This window comes from Narcine bancroftii, chromosome 1, assembly GCF_036971445.1.
Source record: "Narcine bancroftii isolate sNarBan1 chromosome 1, sNarBan1.hap1, whole genome shotgun sequence".
Taxonomy (NCBI): domain Eukaryota; kingdom Metazoa; phylum Chordata; class Chondrichthyes; order Torpediniformes; family Narcinidae; genus Narcine; species Narcine bancroftii.
Genome location: NC_091469.1, coordinates 448,904,599 through 448,920,804, shown reverse-complemented (window position 1 = coordinate 448,920,804; position 16,206 = coordinate 448,904,599). Strand labels below are relative to the sequence as shown.

The 16,206-nt window shown below is 42.3% G+C and overlaps 1 protein-coding gene and 1 long non-coding RNA gene across 5 annotated transcripts in view; one reads left to right on the top strand and one right to left on the bottom strand.

Moving 5' to 3' along the window:
- Positions 1-16,206, top strand: part of LOC138751771 (uncharacterized) — a 692,174-nt gene that overhangs the window by 266,677 nt on the left and 409,291 nt on the right. The window lies entirely within an intron of this gene.
- Positions 1-16,206, bottom strand: part of odad2 (outer dynein arm docking complex subunit 2) — a 355,511-nt gene that overhangs the window by 191,847 nt on the left and 147,458 nt on the right. The gene's annotated exons all lie outside the window — the stretch shown is intronic.

Below are 16,206 nucleotides of genomic sequence, written 5' to 3'. Positions count from 1 at the left end.
GAACACTGCTGCTCAGAAAACAGGCCATTCAGCCATTCTAGTCTGTGCCAAAAACATCACACTGCTAGTTCCACTGACCTGCACCCTCTCCATAACCCTCCAGACTTCTCATATCCATGTATCTATCCAGTTTATTATTAAAAATTAAGATTGAGCTCACAGTCAGATGGCAACTTGTTCCAGTCCCACCACTCTATGAGTGAAAAAGTTCTCCCTAATGTTCCCCCTAAATTTTTCCCCTTTCACTGTAAGTGCATGTCCTCTTGTGGAATCTCAGTGGAAAGGCCCTACATGCATTTACTCTATCTATACCTCTCATAATTTAGTAAACCTCTAACAAATCTCCCTTCATTCTTCGACACTCCAAGAAATAGACTCCTAACCTGTTTAATCTTTCCCTGTAACTCAATTTCTGAAAATCTGACAACATCTTTTCTGAACTCTTTCAATCTTACTGATATTCTTCCTGTTGTTTGGTGACCAGAACTGCACACAATACTCCACATTTGACCTCAATAATGTCTTGTACAACCTTGCCATAACATCCCAACCACTGCATTCAATACTTTGATTTATGAAGGCCAAGATGCCAAAAAACTTTCTTCACAACCCTGTCTACATGTGAAGCTACTTTAAGGGAATTATGTATCTGAATCCCCAGATCCCTTTGTTCCTCCACACTATCATTTAATGTATACATCCTTCCAAAATGCAACATCTCACACTTCTCTGCATTAAATTCCATCTGCTACCTACTGGCCCATTTTTTTCAGTTGGTCCAGATCCATCTGTATGCTTTAAAAACCTTCCTCACTGTTCACAATGCCTTCAATCTTAGTGTCTTCAGCAAATTGGCTGATTCAATTTTCAACATTATCATCCAGATCACTAATATAGACAACAAACAACAATGGTCCCAGCAACAATCACAGACCTCCAATCTGAGAAGCAATTTTCCACTACCACTCTCTGTCTTCTGCCATTCAACCAATTTAGAATCCAGTTTACATTCTCTCCATGGATACCTAGTATCTGAACCAACCTCCCATGTGGGACCTTGTCAAAGGCCTTATTAAAGTCCATGTAGACAACATCCACAGCCTTTCCTTCAACTACTTTCTTGGTAACCTCCTTGAAAAATTCTATAAGATTTGTTAAACATGACCTACCATTCACAAGGTCATTCTGACAATCCTTAATCAGCCCTTGGTTGTCCAAATACTTGTATATCCGATCTCTCAGATACCCTCCTATAATTTACCTACTACTGATGTCATGCTCACCGGCCTGTAATTTCCTGGTTTACTTTTGGAGCCTTTTTTAAACAATGGAACCACATCAGCTACCGTCCAATCCTCTGGCACCTCACGCCTGGATAAAGATATTCTAAATACTTCTGCCAGGGGCCCTGGAATTTCTACACTCGTCTTCTTCAATGTCCGAGGGAATATTATGTTAGTCCTGGAGGATTTATCTACTTTTATTCACTGTAAGACATAAAGCACCTCCTCCTCTTTAATCTCTACATGTTCCATGCCACTACTGTTTATTTCCTTTCCTTCCTTCTACACTATGTAAGATTCTTGAGTAAGTACTGATGCAAAAAAACTGTTTAATATCTCCCCATCTCGTGAGGCTCCACACTTAGAAGGCCTTTCACTCTGATCTCCTAAGAGACTAATTTTGTCCCTTACTATTTTTTTACTCTTAACATACTTGTGGAACCTCTTCAGGTTTATCTTCACATTATCTGCCAAAGCAACTTCATGTCTTCTTTTTGCCTTCCTAATCTCCTTCTTAAGTATTTTCTTACATTTTCTATACTCTTCTAATACAGGTACACGATCCTTTATCCAGAACCCTTGGGGGACAGTGTGTTCCGAATTTTGGATTTTTCCAGATTTCAGAAAGCCAGATTTAAGCCCACCCGAATTGTGCTGCTGTTCTCCCCCTCTTGCCCGCCCGATTCACACTGCCGGTCATCCCCCTCGCCCGCCCAATTCACACTGCCAGTCATCCCCCCTCGCCCGCCCGACTCACGCTGCTGGTCTCTGCCCTGCCTGCCTGAATCGCGCTGCTGGTTTCCCCCCCTCGCCCACCTGAGTCGCGCTGCCGGTCTCTTGCCTGCCCACCTGACTCACGCTGCTGGTCTCGCCCCTTCGCCTGCCCGAGTTGCGCTGTCGGTCTCTCCCCCTCGACCCCCCGACTCGCGCTGCCGGTCTCTCCCCATTCTCCCCCCCGACTCGCACTGCTGGTTTCTCCCCCTCACCCTCCCCGACTCACTCTGCCACTCTCTCCCCTTGCCCCCCCAACTTGCGCTGCTGGTCTCTCCCCCTCATCGTCCCCGCCGACATGCTGCTGTCTCTCTCCCCACTTGCCAGATTTTGGAGCTTTCTGGATTTTAGATGTCTGGATAAAGGATACCTGTACCTAATTTGCTCCATATATTGCCTATACCTCTGATACACTTCTCTCTTCTTAATCAGATTGCCAATATTCCTTGAAAACCATGGTTCTTTATGCTTGTTAACTTTGCCTTTAATCCTAATAGGAACATGCAAACTCTGCACTCTCAAAATTTGAAGGCCTTTCACTTACTGACCACATCTTTGCCAGAAAACAACTTATCCCAATCCACTCCTCCTAGATCTTTTCTCATTTCCACAAAATTGGCCTTTCTCCAATTTACAATTTCAACTCGAGGATCAGACCCATCTTAACCATGATTAACTTGAAACTATGACATTATGGTCACTGGACCCAAAATGTTCACCTACATATACCTCTGTCACCTGACCTGTCTGGTTCCCTAATAGGCGATCAAGTATTGCATCCTCTCTCATTGGCACCTCTATATATTGATATAGAAAACTTTCATGAACACATTTCACAAAGTCCAAGCCATCCAGCCCTTTTACAGTGAAAAATGAAAATCTCATACTATGACATTTTCTATTTCTTACACCAGTCTTCTATCTCTTTACTGATTTGCTCCTCCAATTCTCTCTGACTATTGGGGAGTTTATAATACACCCCTATCAGTGTGGTCACAACTTTCCTGTTTCTCAATTCCACCCATATGGCCTCTATAGACAAGCCCTTTGTTCTGTCCTAACTAAGCACAGCTGTGATATCTTCCCTAACTAGCAATGCCACTCTTCCACCTATCATCCCTTCCTCTCTATCATGTCTGAAACAATGGAACCCTGGTACATTAACTTGCCAGTCCTGCCCCTCCTGCAACTGTCTCATTAATAACAATAATGTCCTAATTTCACATGGCAATCCACACTCTTAAACTTGTCTGCCTTTCCAACAATACACCTTTCATTGAAATAAATACACCTGAGAACATATCTATCACTTACAAACTTTTAGTTTCTGTCTATACATGCATGACCTTTATCCTTTTCCACCTCACTATCTACTCAAACACTCTGATTTCCCTCCACCCCCCACCCGCACACTTAGTCCAAACCCACCAGAGCAGCATTAGCAAACCAGCCCTTCCAGTTCAGATGCAAACTCTCCCATTGGAACAGGTCCCACCTTCTCTGGAAGAGAGCCCATTTATCTAGAAACCTGAAGCCCTCCCACCTACACCATTTCTCTAGCCACATGTTGAGCTGCATTATCCTCTTATTTCTAAACTCACGAGAACATTATACGGTAGCAATCCTGAGATCACTACCCTGGAGGTCCTGACCTTCAGCCTTGCTCCTAACTCCCTGAACTCTCCTTTCAGGACCTCCTCACCCTTGCCACCCATATCATTGGTCCCTATATTAACAAAGATTTCTTTTTGCTCACCCTCCCTCCTGAGAATGCCTTGAATTTGATCTGGGATATCTCAAAACCTGGCACCAGAGAGGCAACATACCATTCGAGATAATTGATCTCCTCCACAGAACCTCTCATCTGTCCCCCAAACTATGGAGTCCCCTATCACTGCAGCTTGTCTCTGCTCATCCCTTCCCTTTTTAGTCACAGAATCATACTTCATGCCAGAGACGTGACCACTGTGGCTTGTGCCTGGTAGGTCATTGCCCCTCAATAGAATCCAAAATGACATACTTGTTTTTCAGGGAAACGCCTATAGGGGCGCCCTGCACTGCCTGAATGTTCCCCTTCCCTCTCCTTACCATTACCCATCTATCCTCCTGCTGCCTACTAGGTGCAATAATGTTACTATAACTTCTATCAATGTGTCCTGAATGTTCCAGAGTTTATCCAACTCCAGCTCCAATTCCTTAACTTGGTTTTTCAGGAGCTGCAGCTGAAACTGATACTGCTGGCTTCCCTGACAACTCAAATCCTGCAAGAGGAGCATTCCCCTGCCTTGGCTGCCACGTCCACCTCTCTAATTCACTGTCTCACTAACACACACTCTATCTAGAAGCCTCTTAAATGCTATTACTGTATCTGGTTACGTTAGCATACCTGGCAGCCATTCCAATCGCCCACCACTATGTAAAAAATATTTAAATTTTAAATAAAAAAAAATTAGACATACAGCATGGTAACAGGCCATTTCAGCCCACGAGTACGTGCTGCCCAATTAACCTACAACCCCCCCCTCCCAGTATGTTTCGAATGTTGGGAGGAAACCGGAGTCCCTGGGGGAAAACCCACGCAGACAAGGAGAACGTACCAACTCCTTACAGAGAGCACAAGATTCTAACCCTGGTCCTGATCACTGGCGCTGTAAAGGTGTACTGCCCTAAATTCCCCCACATCTCCCTTGAAATTCCTCCCCCTTACTTTAAACTTCTAGTGTTTGACATTTTAACTCTGGGTAGAATTTCTGACTGTCTATCCTATCAGTATCTCTCATAAATTTGAAAACTTCTGTAGTATCACCCCTCAGCTTCCTATGCTCCAGAGAAAACAACCCTTTCTTTACCCCTTCCAAGGCCTTCATTTTCATCTTGTACAGGGACAACCAGAATTGCAAGCGCAATAGTTGTAACATGACTTTGTTACCTTTGTATTGAATGCCTCGCCCAGTGAATGCAAGCATGCCTAACACCTTCTTCATGTTATCTACTTGCATATCATTTTCAAAGAGTTGTGGACCTGCACTCCCAGAACCCTCTGCACACCAATGCTTTTATGAGTCTCACCATGAATTGTGTACATCCCTTTATATTTTGTCTTCTAAAGTGCAACATCTCACACTTGTCCATATTAACTCCATTTGTCATTCCTCTGCCCATATCTATAACTTTTTCATCCAATCCACTTACATTTAGCACAAACAAGAGAACACCACTGGTCACAGATTCCCAGCCAGAATAACACCATTCAATCACCACCTCAATCTTCTGTAGGCCAGCTTGTCCTATCCAAACTATGAATTCACCAAAGAACCCATGCATCTCTGCCTTTCATATCAGCCTACCATGAGAAACCTTGTTAAATCCCTTACTAAAATCCATGTGGATAACATTCTTTGCCCTACCCTACCTTTGTGACATCCTGAAAACTTTCAATCAAATTTGTAAGACACGGCCTGCCCTCACAAAGCTATGTTAACAGTCCCTATTCTGACCATGAATTACCAAATAAATGCAAATCCTCTCCTTAAGTATTCTTTCCAGTAGTTTCCATACCACTGATGTGAGGTTTACCAGTCTATAATTTCCTCATTTCCATTTTTGGATAAAGGCACATTAGCTACTCTCCAGCCCTCTGGGACCTCACCTATTGCTAATGAGGATCATTGTCAAGGCCCCAGCAATCTCTTCATTTGCCTCTAAAAAAAACCTGGGAGATATAAAATCAGGCATTGGGGAATTCTCCACTTTAATATTTTTCAAAAGACCCAGCACTACCACTTTGTTGAACTCAAAATGCTCTAACAGATGACCACTTTCTACATTATCATCTTGATCCTTCTTATAAATAGTAAAGCAAAGTATTCATTTAGTACCTTGCACACTTCTCTGACTTCAAACACAAAATCTATCCATTGTCCTTGAATGTAGTTCAATGTGGAATGAGGGAGAATAAAGCAAGAATACAGTAGGTGTTGTGTATAAGCCTGCCTATGTCATCATGTCACCCCTCCATATATGTGTCTCTGTATTTCAGTAGCCATGTTGGTCTGATGGTATTAAAGAATGAGAAAAGCACCATATCGCTGAGTCCTAATTGTGTAAGTGAATACACAACAGTGGCGACGAGAAACAAAACAAACCCTACGCGTGCTCCATGGACCATCCAGTGGAAGGAAGTAAAAGGATAAAGGTAAAAGGTGACTACCTAACAAGCTCCATGAGTTCCCAAAAAATAATCAAAGCAAAAGCGCGCCAAGACGGCGGAGGGAAAGTTTGGAGAAATCAACAAAGCAGATGAAAGTTAGGGTAATTATGTAGAACAGTTTAACCACCTCTGTGTAGCCCATACTATTATTGAAGCCCCGGTAAACCAAAAATGTGACATATTCCTCAGTATAATGGGCAGAAAAACATTTGATCTCCCCCAAAATTTGCTGTTCCCAGAAGGCCCAGGGACAAAGACATGTTACGAGTTATGCACAGCACTGGGGAACCATTTATACCCCAGACCACCAGTTATGGCAGAAAGGCAACGATTCTATGAAAGGAAACAAATGCCAAGAGAGGCAGTAAGTGAATACCTGGCAGCATTGTGTAAACTGTCCAAGCACTGTCATTTTGAGCAGTTTCTGACCCAAGCATTTCAAGACAGATTAGTGATGGGGTTGTCAGATCGCCAGGCAAAGCAGAAATTACTGGCAATGGAGAGCAAAGTAACTCTCGAGATTGCTAGAGGACAGACAAAAATTTGGATGTGGGCCAACAAGACCTTCCAGTCAGGAGGTTTTCCCACCAACAGTACTTCTGTTGCAGGAAGTACAACCATCACCCAGAAAACTGTTTCTTCAAATAGTCCAAATGCCACCATTGCAAGAAAAAGGGACATATCAAAGCGAGACGTCCAATTAAAGAAACAGTAAAATGCAGGTGGACTCAAAATTGTGATAAGAACCCAGCGGAGTTCAAAGTGCTAGCAAAGAGAGAGAGCAACCCTAACAACGAGCATAGCAACAGCTCTGAAAATGACAAAAGCTGCAGTCTTAGACATCCGAAAGATAAATGAAAAAAGCATAGCAATTTATATTCAGCTGAAAATAAACAACGAACCTCTGAAAAAGGAGCTCGACATAAGAGCTGCAGTGTCTCTAATGCCATTATATTTAAAGCAACGCTTGCTACCATACCTTCCGGTGAAAACAACTGAAGTAATACTGAGATCTGTTAATGGGAGACAAAATCAAAGTGTTTGGGAAATGTAAAGTCAAAGTACAATACAAGGAACAATAACCATAAACACTATTTCTCTACATCGTAGTTACCCAGGGACCAGCATTTTTTGGAAGTAACTGGCTACAATGCATTCCCTAGACTGGGTGGAAATCGGTTCAATACTGAATGTAAACCATGAAGACAATACCCAGTAGAACTCAACCAGATTATTAACAACCACACTGTTGTTTTCCAACAAGGGTTGGGAAAGATCAAAGGGGTTCAAGCCAGACTGCAATTAAAAGAGAATGTGGAACCAATGTTCATGAAAGGCAGAACAGTTCCATTTGCAATGAAAGGGAAAATTGAAGCTGAGTTAAATAGATTAAAAGATAAAGGCATATTACAGTGATTGGGCAGAAAGGGAAGAAAGCAAACAGTGAGATTCACATTTGCCGCGATTACAAAGTCACCATCAACCAAATGCTAAAAGTACCAGAACACCCCCATACCCAAAGCAGAAGAACTATTCCAAGCACTAAATAGAGGGCAAAAGTTCACAAAATTAGATTTGTCAAAGGCATACCAACAAATAGAGTTGGACAAAGAATCAAGAAAATATGTGACAATCAATACCCACATGAGACTGTTCACCTGTACACACAGGTCATAAGGAGTTTCAGCAAACTACAATGGACAAATTACTACACGGAACCCCAGTGGGATGTTACCTTGAAGATATCATTAACATGGGCCGAAATGACAAGGTGCACTTACACTTATGAAAAGGGTCCTCAACAGCCTACAACAGGCCAAAATATGATTATGACAGGATAAGTGTGTCTTCATGCTGCCCTCAGTGACATACTTGGGATTTACAATTGACAAAGAGGGGGGTACGAATGGATCTTGAGGCAACAGAAGCCCCATATCCAACCAACAAATCAGAATTACAGTCCTTTCTAGGGCTCATAAATCACTATCGGAAACATATCCCTAACATGCCCACGAGTCTGTGCTGCCCCCTAGGCTATGCAGCCCCCTAAACCACTTACTCAAGAAAGATCAAAAATGGTACTGGAATACAGAAAATAAAAACCCAGTTGATCGACTAAAGGAAATATTACCATCAACAAATGAGGTTGTAACCCACTACGACCCTAACAAGGAAGTGACTCTAGCTGTTGATGCTTCACCAGTAGGACTGGGAGCAGTATTGTCCCAAGTCACAGAGAAAGGTGAGCATCCAGTGGCATATGCTTCGTGCACATTAACTGTAAGCAAATGCAATCATGCACAACTGGAAAAAGAAGGATTAGCAATAATTTTTGGTGTAAAAATATTCCACCAATATCTCTACAGAAGAACTTTCACCCTAATCACTGACAACAAACCTCTACGTTGATTCTGGGTCCCCACAAAGGGATACCAATATTAGCTGAAGCCAGAATTCAAAGATGGCCCATGCTACTAGCTACATACAACTAAGAGGTAAAACATAAACCGGGAACACTCAACAGCCATGCAAATGCCTTATCACGCTTACCACTACTCGAAACTGAACAAAAGAAGATATTATGAAATGGACAGCAGAAGCAGCAGGCTAACAACCAAGAACAGCTGCAACAACTGTCCATTATAGCTCAGATGATCGGCAAAGAAATCCAAAAGGAGGCAACTGTAATGATTATAATATTTTGGGAGAATTTGTAAGATTTAGAGTAGGACAGAGTTGGAGAGAGAGAGAGAGAGAGAGAGAGAGAGAGAGAGAGAGAGAGAGAGAGAGAGAGAGAGAAGTAAGAAGCTCTCTCAGTCAGTGTGTGTAGGACACTGAACAGTGCAATCCAGGAAGAACTGATGAAAAGTTCCAAAACAGTGGATGGCTGGAAGTGCTATCTGTCTGATGTTTCTCTTGGAATAAGAGGAACAGAAGGAGCTTTGTCATAACCTGAATGAAAGAGGTTACCATCTGTAAAACCCAGATGGGGCAAGTTTCATCAGTGAGACCTTGAGGTGACTAATGGTGGTACCTGAAATCAAATAACTTTACTTGAACTTGCATACACGTGCGCTTAGAATTAGAAGGGGGTTAATTTGGGTTAGTATAGAGAATAGTTTAGTAGAAGTAAAGAGATTAGTTAAAGTTAGATGCTATTTTCATGTTTGAGGTTGATTAAAAATAACTTTTGTTTTGAAAACCACTTGTCTTGGTAAACATCTGTTACTGGTGGGTTTTGGGGTCCTTTGGGTTCGTAACACAATGTTAAGCAAAGTCTTATAACTTCACCCTTAATGGATGGTTAGAATCTGAGGTTATACCAAAGACCTGAAAACTTACTTCACACACCACCATGAACTCTTAGTTGAAGAAGGATGTTTACTTTGGGGTAAATTATCCCAGCCAAATGGCAAAACACCATATTATCAGAGCTGCACCATAACCACCCAGGAATGAAAGCACTAGCCCGGAAGCATGTTTGGTGGCCATCAATAGACAGAGACATTGAAACAACAGTGAGAGAATGCAAAATATGTCAGTCAATGCAGCCAAAAATGCCACAGGCCGAGGCCAACCTATGGAAATGTCCTTCTAAACCCTGGCATCAGATTCATGTAGACTTCACAGGGCCATTCATGGGAGAGACTTTCCTTATAGCGGTGGACACACATCCAAATGGCCAGTGGTTTCGCATATGAAAAATACCAAAGCCAATTCTATGGGCCATGTTTGCCACATACTGATTACCTCACTAATTAGTCACAGACAATGGACCCCAGTTTACATCAGAACCTTTTAAGAAATTTATGTGTAACCACAATATCAGACATATATTATCAAAACCCTATCACCCAAGTACTAATGGAAAGGCAGAACGCTTGGTGCAAATGTTCAAAAAGGCAATGAAAACCAAGAAACTTCTAAACACCTCCTGGACTCACAAAATTGCAGATTTCCTATTGGGGTACAGAAACACACCGCATTCTACCACAAAATGCACCCCAGTGGAATTGATGTTTGGTCTCAACCTGTGGAGAAGACTGTCCACAGTTCACCCAGATCTGGACCTCCATTTAGAAAAATCCACATCGCCACAAACTTTACCTAGAGCACTGGAGGTGGGTGAAAGAGTACTGGTACAAGATTCTTCTTTCTTTGGCTTGGCTTCGCGGACGAAGATTTATGGAGGGGTACAAGATTACAGACAATACAAAGACCCATGGGTTGTAGGGGTGATCCAACAAAAGTTGAGCCCCTGTTCATACTCTGTTCTAATGGGAGACAGACTGAGGAAATGACACATTGACCATTTTCTGCCATTGTCTGGCACTAAAGTCCACAAACTACCTTGCAACCTGAAGGACGTAGAACCAGACCTGCCATGGCATGCCACAGCAATCCACCCTCTTGGGCCGTAAAAGAGGGGCAGAGATGGGTAGCCCAGTAACTGCGACAAGCAGCCCAGTATGTAGGCCAGTGAAGGCCAGCAGTCACCATCGACCCGACTATCTATGGGTCCCATCCAGAAGAGCACCAGGCAAATACCAGTCCAGCATGCCACGCCAAGGCAGTCCAAGAGAGAATGAAGACCACCCAAGCACTTTAAGGACTATGTTCCATAATTATTATTAAGTTCCTTTCCAGATTATAATCACTCAGTATATGTACCCTAATTCCTACTAGTAGTCATGGGCCCGATGTAGCAATAGTAGAGTGGGCCCATTTAACATTTATTGCACGGGGGAAGAAGAGTGTTGTGTATAAGCCTGCCTAATGTCACCCCTCAATATATATATCTCTGTATTTCAGTAGCCATGTTAGTCTGATGGTATTAAAGAATGAGAAAAGCACCACATCTCCTAATTGTGTAAGTGCATACACAACAATGGGATTAGTGTACATGGATGTCTGTTGGAGAGTGTAAATATAAAATACCTTGGAAATCTGTTTGATCCTGATCACCAAGGATATTTTATAGCTTTTTTTGCCTTCCTAATACCCTTTTTGACCTCTTCCTCACAATCTTGATATCCTTCCATGTCTGATTGAAGTTTCCAAAACTTATACATACTTCCTTTTCCATTTTCACGATATTCTCGACCTCTCTTGTAATCTAAGGTTTCTCTCATCTTGCCAGATCTGGTCCTGGACTTTAATTCGAGGGTCCTTAAACAATGATCACACATTAGTTGTGGGATTGCCCAATAACAGCTGCTTGAAATTAACTCCCCAGAGCTCCTGCTTAATAATGTCATAATTTATCCTTCCTTAATTAGTACTTTTCATCAAGCCCCAAGCTTATCTTTATTATTAGCTTGACACTTAAGGAATAGTGATCAGTTTTCCTGAAATGCTCTCCCACTGAACCTCTAATCACCAGGCCATTCAAGATTCCATTTTTTGTTGCAAAAAAAATGCAAAAAATAATGCAAAAAAAAACTTTTTTTTCCTTTTGTTTGCCCTGTAAAGGCATACCTACAACCACCACAAATAGAGCACATCTATCAAGACAAGAAAGGAAAGCAAAAGAAAATCCCTTCAGGGACATCAAGTGTCTGCAGATCCCACCACCTTCTCCAATTCAACTGCCTCCTGTGCTCCTATAACCCTCATATACACACAGCTCCATGTCCTGTCCAGCAATGAACTCAAGCCCGATGCATCCAAGTCATCCTCCATGGCTCATTTACCAATACAAGGTCTTGTGTGACCCCTCTTTCAAGTTGGACTATCTGCAAGCTGTTTCAAGAAACCATTCCTAGATCCACTAAACAAATTCTTCCATCCTCATTAATAACAGGTGAAGTCTTGGAGGACTGGAGAGTAGTTAATGTTGTGCTTTTGTACAAGAAGGGAAATGAGGATAATCCAGGATATTATAGGCCCATTTCAGCCTCAAGCACTCAGGATATCCCAGTTAATACTGGGGAAATTAAAGTCTCCCACTATGACAACCCTGTTGCTTTTTCATCTTTCCATAATCTTTGTAAGCATATGGTTTTCCACCTCCTGGAGGCTTTTGGAAAGCTCATAGCATAGTCCAATCTGCATGATGGCACCTTTCTTATTTCTAATCTTTATTCACACTGCCTCAGTAGATAGGTCCACCATTAGGTCCTCTCAGAGGGCAGCTGTGACATTCTGCCTGATTAATAATGCAAAGTCTCCATCTCTTCCTCTCTGACCCCCCATTCCTGCCACCCCTCTTTATTCCATCTAAAATCCAGGAAAATTGAGCTGCCAATCCTTCCTTTCATCTGCCCTGACCACTTGCACCACCACATCAGACATAACATGAATCACATTCCCCTCACTCTTACCTACCAACCCACCAATGTCCACATCCAACATATAATTCTCCACAATTTCTGTCAACAACAATGAGATCCCATCACTAGTTACATGAACCCCTCCCCCCTGTGGTTTCCATAGTCATTGCTGCCTTCGCATTCCCTCGAGTGCTCATTCCTTCCCATCAATCACCCCCTTGGTACCTATGCCTGTGAATGCAAGAAGTGCTACACTTTAACTTTCTCACTCAGCACTATTCAGGCCCCAAACAGTCATTCAAGTTAAGTATTTGCTGCATCCAGTACTCCTGATGTGGCCTCCGCTAAATCAGGGAGTCTGGACGCAGACTGCGAGACATTTAGTTGAGCGCCTTCTCTTTGCCTGCCGCAACAGCAAAAACTGTCCAGTGGCTAACCACTTTAATTCCATACATCAGTGCCACATTCATATATCTGTCCATGGCCTCATACTGCCAAACTGAAGCCATCCGTAAACTGGAGTAACAACAGCTTATATTTCGTATCCAACCAACCAAATGGCATCAATATCGATTTCTCCAATAATCATTAATTGTCTCTCTCTTTCCTTACCCCTCTGCTTCCTTTCCAACTCCACCCTTCCTACTCTTCCTTTTCTTATCAGAGATATCTCTCTTTATCCTCTGCTATCTCCCCTATCACTTCTCAACTTATTTCTCTTCTACCCTCCCACATGTATGGTCATAGTACCTCTTATCTGTAGCCTATGCTCTTCTCCCTTCTTTTCCTCCCCACCTCCCCCCACCATTTTATTCAGGTGTCTGCCTGATTTTTGACATTCCAGACAAATGGCCCTAGGCTGGAAATATTGACTACCTTTTGCTTTCTATGGATGTTGAGTGACCTGCTGAGTTTCTCCAGCACTTTTGTCTACCACATCAGACCCAAGCATCTGTAGATTTTCTTGTTTACCTCTTGCAGCCATTTCCATAATGGCCATAACACATTTACAAATACTGATCCAAGCTCTAAGTTCCTTTGCCTTATGCACAATGTTTCTTGCATTAAAAAAGCACACTTCAGCCCATCAGTCTTGCTGTGACCATTGACTTGCCCCTTCTTGTTCTTCCTTTCAGGCTTCTTTGCCCTAGAATTTGCCATTTCCTCAACTTTCTCTGCTTGCTGCCCTGCTGCTCTGTTTACCATTCCCTACCCTCTGGTTTAAACCCTCCTGAGTAGCATTAGTGAACCTCACAGACAGGATATTGGTCCCCCTCCAGTTCAGATGTAACCCATCCCTCTTGTACAAGTCTCACATGCCATTAGAAGAGAGCCCAATGATCCATATATATGAGTTCCTCCCTCCTCACCCACACATTAAACTGAACTATTTTTATATTTGTTGCTTCACAGATAGTAATCCAGAAGTTATGCTTTTGAATATGCTACCAAGGTTCATAAATTTATTCTGCATGACTGCTTCTCCAGTCCTATCTATGTCATTGGTACCAATATGGACCATAACATCTGGCCACCCCTCTCAGAATTTCTTGTACCCTCTCAGAGACATCCTGGAGCTGGCACCATAGAGGCAGCATGTCATCCTAGAATCTCACTGCAGCATTAGAAATGCCCCTTTGTGCCCCTGACAATGGGGTCCCCCACCACTATCATTCTACTTGAATTCTCTGTTAAGCCTCAGAGCCAGTTATGGTCCAGCATTAACTGAGAGGCCAAGCAGCAGAGAGAATATCAGGTGGAAATTCTTTTAGATTTTATTTTTATTCATGGTCTGAATTGCTCATATATTCAGATTTTAATGGTTACTCTCAGAGGCTCTTCAGAAGGTTCTTAAGCACTTACAGTGATTGTGAACACACACACATAAATGTAGTGAGTTTTGAAACTCATTCTGACCAAAGAATAGCAAAAAGTTTTAAGTCAACGTGGTGTTAGAATTGGAGGTAACCATGTAGGTTGTGATATTTCAATTAATTTGCTGATTAATCTCAGTGGTAGAAACTTTTCCAATTTGCTACAATGCATCTGTAGTCTCTGTGTACTAGTAACTCAAGGATATTATGTTCAAGATCAAGTGTACTAATCATGCAGTCTACATGATCTTCTTTCATATTTATTTAAATAATCACCTATACATTTATAAACAAAGAATTAGGAAAGGTGGCAATGACCTCAGATGAGAAAATAAGAAATGCAGATGCATACGAATATCTTGTAAAGGCTGAAATTGTAGAAGTCTGCTAGTGCAACGTGAATCTCCTGATCCATCCTGTTGCAAGAAGTGAGACCACTTTACAAGTAAAATAACTGTGAACATTCAAAGTAATCTCATTTCAAAAGAATGGTGTGGCTATCAAAATGTCTAGCCACTACTGCTGCATAAGGATGTGTGGTTTCCAACTACTTGGCTACTCATTCCTGAGTTCCCCTCTATTTTGCAGATGAATTCCCTCATGAAAAGCCAGACAAATATTATTCTACCACACGTCTGTCATAGAAATCAAGCTACATTTGCAAGGGGCATCTCTCTCACCCCTTCCTTAATTTCATGCTGGGAAATTGATAGTTCTTCACAGCTTCAAAAAATCAATCTTGAAAAATCTGAATTTCAGCCAAAGCAGAGAGTGCTTAAAAAGTGGAATGGGGTCTGGACTATTCATTCATAAGTGTAATGGAGGATTAAAACCATGTACCCAGATGCTTTTTGCTTATGTGGAACTGACGACACTGGGTCCACACGCAGGTCACCTTACTTTCAGAACTAGCAGATGTAATTAAACTCAGCCATGGGGACTTATCTGAAGATACACTTTGAAATGGAATTCCACTGTGAGGCCCAGGGAAAGCAGTTGTCAAATGCAACACTCTGAAATTGACGAATTGGTCACAACCTGTCTTGCTCGAGAAGTTTTAATAAGTCTTTGTATCTACGAGATAAACCAGGAAATTATAACATCCTGGTTCCATAATAATTAATCTTCTAAATTGTAGAATGTAATGTTCAGTTTTGATTTTGACTGACAAATATTAGAAGGAGTAGGCGCATGATTAATTGTTTTTGGGGTATATAAGCCTGTGGTCCTGCTGCTGAAGTTTAGATTCTCCGAGGGGTGGGAACATCCCTTGTCAAGAAGGAAGAACAGCCAGAGTCCAAGCAACGTCCCGGTCGGGGGAGGTGGAGAAGCTGCTACCAGCGCCCTGACAACCTACTACAAGTGTGCAGTCGTTGCCTCGCTTCGGCAGTTGGGACCAGTCCAAGCGTTGATAAGTATAGTTGGGAAGGGCTTGCATATTGTAGTGTGAAATCAGCTTTTGAATTAGTAATAAACATTTGTATAAACTGAACTGCTCTCGGTGTGTGTGTCTATTTTCTTTCGGTAGCTCAAACACTGTGACCAATCTAAAATGAACAAAATGAGAGGTATAAGTTTACCCAAGACAATTGGCGCTGCGAGCAGGATTGGTCTCAAGATGTTTCGCCGAAAGAAAGAGGTGAGCCCTGAGCAGTTCTTGATTCCTGGATGGACTTCCAAAGACGATGGGTTTGGCATGTTGGCCAATACCCTGTCTTTGTTGGGACCACCCATTAGTTGGGATGAGAAGTTAGACTCATCAAGTGCACCTCTGGGAGAGCGGGTTGCCACTCTCC